Raw genomic sequence first — 6,092 nt, forward strand, 5'->3', positions numbered from 1 at the left:
ATACAATCATGAAATTTAGAACACAATGTGCATAAAAAAATATTTACAAAAAGATAATATATTTTCTTGTAAGTATTTCCCTCCTGTACTCACCGCTAAGTGTAGATATATAAAGATCTTGGACATCAGGTGGTTTTACCTGGATCAGGGCTGCAGCTGAATCGCAGTGATCAGTCTCTATACAATCCTCTCTGGGTTTTCTTTTTTCTCCTCTTGAATGGAGAAAACGGAACATTTTATACTTTTTCTCTTTGCTAGAGGAGAAACATTTGAATAAAGAACAGTGTGTGAAAAAATAAAATTAAAGATAAAAATCGACATCAGGATGTGATTGAGGTCAGTGACAGGGTCAGTGTTGGGATCAAAGGTCACAGTCAAATCCAAAACATTTGGGTCAAAGGTCAGGGCCAAGTATTTAAGCTGCAGGCTAGGCAACGTACCCATATATCACCACCTACTTCTGGGTTATACGTGCCCCCTGCTGACCCGTGCTGTGATTGGACACAGCACAGGTTTGTTAGCAGGTTTCAGCCAATAGTTTTGGCTAAATACCTGCTGATCAGCTGTGGCCAATACCAGCACAATGTTCTGCAAAGTTGTCTTGCAAACACACAGAACTTTGACTACGCCATTGAATTCTGTACTCTGGCAACAGAGGTTGCTTGGAACAATGAGGCCCTCATGGCTGCTTTTTCTCATGGTCTCTCGGATACCATCAAGGATGAGATAGCAGCCCGAGATATGCCCACTGAGCTGGAGAGGTTGATCATGTTTGCCATCCTCATTGACCCCAGACTCAGAGAAAGACTCCCTTTTAACCACTTGAGCCCCGGACCATTATGCTGCCTAAGGACCAGAGGTCTTTTTCCAATTTGGCACTGCGTCGCTTTAACTTTTAATTGCGCGGTCATACAATGCTGTACCCAAACGAAATTTGCGTCCTTTTCTTCCCACAAATAGAGCTTTCTTTTGATGGTATTTGATCACCTCTGCAGTTTTTATTTTTTGCGCTACAAACGGAAAAAGACCGAAAATTTTGAAAAAAAATGATATTTTCTACTTTTTGTTATAAAAAAAATCCAATAAACTCAATTTTAGTCATACATTTAGGCCAAAATGTATTCGGCCACATGTCTTTGGTAAAAAAAATGTCAATAAGCGTATATTTATTGGTTTGCGCAAAAGTTATAGCGTCTACAAACTAGGGTACATTTTCTGGAATTTACACAGCTTTTAGTTTATGACTGCCTATGTCATTTCTTGAGGTGCTAAAATGGCAGGGCAGTACAAACCCCCCAAATGACCCCATTTTGGAAAGTAGACACCCCAAGGAAATTGCTGATAGGCATGTTGAACCCATTGAATATTTATTTTTTTTGTCCCAAGTGATTGAATAATGACAAAAAAAAAAAAAATATTTACAAAAAGTTGTCACTAAATGATATATTGCTCACACAGGCCATGGTCCTATGTGGAATTGCACCCCAAAATACATTCAGCTGCTTCTCCTGAGTACGGGGATACCAAATGTGTGGGACTTTTTTGGAGCCTAGGTGCGTACGGGACCCCGAAAACCAATCATCGCCTTCAGGATTTCTAAGGGTGTAAATTTTTGATTTCACTCTTCACTGCCTATCACAGTTTCGGAGGCCATAAAATGCCCAGGTGGCACAAACCCCCCCCCCAAATGACCCCATTTTGGAAAGTAGACACCCCAAGCTATTTGCTGAGAGGCATATTGAGTCCATGGAATATTTTATATTTTGATACAAGTTGCGGGAATGTGACACTTTTTTTTTTTTTTTTTTTGCACAAAGTTGTCACTAAATGATATATTGCTCACACAGGCCATGGGCATATGTGGAATTGCACCCCAAAATACATTTAGCTGCTTCTCCTGAGTATGGGGATACCACATGTGTGGGACTTTTTGGGAGCCTAGCCGCGTACGGGGCCCCGAAAACCAATCACCGCCTTCAGGATTTCTAAGGGCGTGAATTTTTGATTTTACTCTTCACTGCCTATCACCGTTTCGGAGGCCATGGAATGCCCAGGTGGCACAAAACCCCCCCCAAATGACCCCATTTTGGAAAGTAGACACCCCAAGCTATTTGCTGAGAGGCATGGTGAGTATTTTGCAGCTCTCATTTGTTTTTGAAAATGAAGAAAGACAAGAAAAAACATTTTTTTTTTTCTTTTTTCAAATTTCAAAACTTTGTGACAAAAAGTGAGGTCTGCAAAATACTCACTATACCTCTCAGCAAATAGCTTTGGGTGTCTACTTTCCAAAATGGGGTCATTTGGGGGGGTTTTGTGCCACCTGGGCTTTCCATGGCCTCCGAAACTGTGATAGGCAGTGAAGAGTGAAATCAAAAATTCACGCCCTTAGAAAGCCTGAAGGCGGTGCTTGGTTTTCGGGGTCCCGTACGCGGCTAGGCTCCCAAAAAGTCTCACACATGTGGTATCCCCGTACTCAGGAGAAGCAGCAGAATGTGTTTTTGGGTGTAATTTCACATATTCCCATGGCATGTTTGAGCAATATATCATTTAGTGACAACTTTGTGCAAAAAAAAAAAAAAAAAAAAAAATTTGTCTCTTTCCCGCAACTTGTGTCGCAATATAAAATATTCCATGGACTCGACATGCCTCTCAGCAAATAGCTTGGGGTGTCTACTTTCCAAAATGGGGTCATTTGGGGGGGTTTTGAACTGTCCTGGCATTTTATGCACAACATTTAGAAGCGTATGTCACACATCACCCACTCTTCTAACCACTTGAAGACAAAGCCCTTTCTGACACTTATTGTTTACATGAAAAAGTTATTTTTTTTTGCAAGAAAATAACTTTGAACCCCCAAACATTATATATTTTTTTAAAGCAAATGCCCTACAGATTAAAATGGTGGGTGTTTCATTTTTTTTTTTCGCACAGTATTTGCGCAGCGATTTTTCAAACGCATTTTTTGGGGAAAAAACACACTTTTTTAAATTTTAATGCACTAAAACACACTATATTGCCCAAATGTTTCATGAAATAAAAAAGATGATCTTAGGCCGAGTACATGGATACCAAACATGACATGCTTTACAATTGCACACAAACGTGCAGTGGCAACAAAGTAAATACATTTTTAAAAGCCTTTAAAAGCCTTTACAGGTTACCACTTTAGATTTACAGAGGAGGTCTACTGCAAAAATTACTGCCCTCGATCTGACCTTCGCGGTGATACCTCACATGCATGGTGCAATTGCTGTTTACGTTTGACGACAGACCGCCGCTTGCGTTCGCCTTAGCGCAGGAGCAGGGGGCGACAGGGGTGCTTTTTTTTTTTTTTTTTTTTTCTTTATTATTTTTTTGCTTTTTTATCTTATTTTTAAACTGTTCCTTTCATTTTTTTTTTTTTTTTTATCATTTTTATTGTTATCTCGGGGAATGTAAATATCCCCTATGATAGCAATAGGTAGTGACAGGTACTCTTTTGAAAAAATTGGGGTCTATTAGACCCTAGATCTCTCCTCTGCCCTCAAAGCATCTGACCACACCAAGATCGGTGTGATAAAATGCTTCCCCAATTTCCCAATGGCGCTATTTACATCCGGCGAAATCTAAGTCATAAAATGCTCGTAGCTTCCGGTTTCTTAGGCCATAGAGATGTTTGGAGCCACTCTGGTCTCTGATCAGCTCTATGGTCAGCTGGCTGAATCACCGGCTGCATTCTCAGGTTCCCTGTTGAGACAGGAGAGCCAGAGAAAAACACGGAAGATGGTGGGGGGGGGGGGCATTCCCTCCCACGGCTTGTAAAGGCAGTCTAGAGGCTAATTAGCCGCTAGGATTGCTTTTACATGAAAGCCGACCGCTGGCTGAAAAGAATGATACCAAGATGATACCTAAACCTGCAGGCATCATTCTGGTATAACCACTCAAAGTCGTGAATGGCGTACCTGAAGACAAAAAAATGGTTAACAATAAAGCACAGTAAACGGTAAAGTATAAATAATTACATACCTGAAAAACAAACATGATAAAACATAATAACAATAAAACATTGCAGAATAGAATACAGTAAAAAAGAGCAGAACAATAGAGAGAATAGAGAGAGAGAACAATAAAACGACAACAATTTTTTTTTTATTTTATATATATATTTTTTTTTTTACACTTTTTTTGTAACTAACTTTTATAACGGTAACCGGTTCCAGGTTCGGGTCTCTCAAAATGCAGGACAGGAGGGACAATAATAGAGGGTGTCACGCCTATATTCGCGCTTGCTGCAGACACGACATCTTTTTTGGGGGTTCGTTGGGTAGGGGTACTCGGGAGGACATAAAGAAAATGCCTCTCATGCAGCCGACTGCATTTGGTTGGGGATGTGAATGGGGGAAGTACGGGCGCTGCAGAAGTGGTGGGTTCCCAATTAGGATTGGCGAATGCAGCAGGAAGGGCACAACGGGCCTGTGTTTGTCTTCTTGGTGGCAGCGGGACACTACTTGTGCTTGCCACCTCACCAGCTTGAACTGCACTTATGGGACTCGCCACGTCACCAAGTGTTACTGCAGTGCTGGTTTGACTACGACCGGGGTGTACTAGGCCGCTGGTGCTTGCCAGTTCACCCTAAAACCCTAAACTGCTGGAGACGCTAGTATAGATCTGATCGGATCAGATATTGATCAGTTCAGATACTATACCACTAAGGGAGGTGTATGGTGTGTGCGTGGGTGTTAGCGGTACTGGCGCTAACCTGACGCTGCCTGGGGCTGGTGCTTGCTAGTTCACCAAAACGCTACCAAAAAAACTGTTAGCGATCGCAGGGATCAGGCCTGACTCTGCGAACGCTGCAGTTATGCATTTAGTGTTTTGTAAGTGACAGTGATCGATCGATACTGCACTTGGGTGGGCTGGGCCGGGCCGGGCGGAGGGGAAAAACGCAGGTGCTAGCAGGTATCTGGGCTGATCCCGCTAACACTGCGTTTTTGGGAACCCTAAACTGCTGGGGACGCTAGTATAGATCTGATCGGATCAGATATTGATCCGTTCAGATACTATACCACTAAGGGAGGCGTATGCTGCGTGCGTGGGTGTTCGCGGTACTGGCGCTAATCTGACGCTGCCTGGGGCGACGCATATCACCGTCGGGCGACCGGGGGGCTAAACCTTTATTCGGTAATAAACGGCGGGTGCCCTGACACTATAAAAAATAAACGAACTAACCAGCGTCACCCGTAACGGTTATACGGTGATCAGTGGTGAAAGGGTTAACTAGGGGGCAATCAAGGGGTTAAAACATTTATTAGATAGTATATGGGGGTCCCTGTTGCTATAAAATGCTGACGGCGAACCTAAATATTTACCTCACTAACTAGCGTCACCAGCGACACTAATACAGCGATCAGAAAAATGATCGCTTAGCAACACTGGTGACAGGGGGTGATCAAGGGGTTAAAACTTTATTAAGGGGGGTTAGGGGGGTATCCTAGACCTAAAGGGGGGTAATACTCACTGTTCCAACACTGTAACTGTCACAAACTGACACCAATGCAGTAATCAGAAAAAAAAAACAAAAAAAACAAAAAACTGCTGGTGTCAGTTTGTGACAGGGAGGGGGGGGTGATTGGGGGGTGATCGGGGGGGATCGGGGTGTTTTGTATGCCTGGCATGTTCTACTGTGTGTGTAGTGTTGGTGCACTCACATTGATGTCTTCTCTCCTCGGCGCTGCAACGGAATACCGAGCCGAGGAGAGATGACATCATTTCCTTTGCTGCTGTTTAGCATACAGCAGCAAAGGAAGTGATCTGATTGGCCGGCGGCGATCGCGAGGGGGGGGCCACGAACGGATGGCCTCCCCCTCATCTCCGATCGCCGGGGGACCAAACGGGACCGCCTCGGGCGGCGGAGGGGGGTCCGATCGGACCCCCCACCCGCGGGAGGCAAATCACGTACATGTATGTGATTTTGTCTGCCCGTGCCGCCTTGCCGACGTAAATCGGCGTGAGGCGGTCCTTAAGTGGTTAAGGAGCGCTTACGGAAGCCTCCTGTACATTTGTCTCCGAACTTTACAGTCTCACCAGTGCCTCCCTCACCTCCCATGCCTCCT

This window comes from Aquarana catesbeiana, linkage group LG13 (assembly GCF_042186555.1).
Source record: "Aquarana catesbeiana isolate 2022-GZ linkage group LG13, ASM4218655v1, whole genome shotgun sequence".
Lineage (NCBI taxonomy): Eukaryota > Metazoa > Chordata > Amphibia > Anura > Ranidae > Aquarana > Aquarana catesbeiana.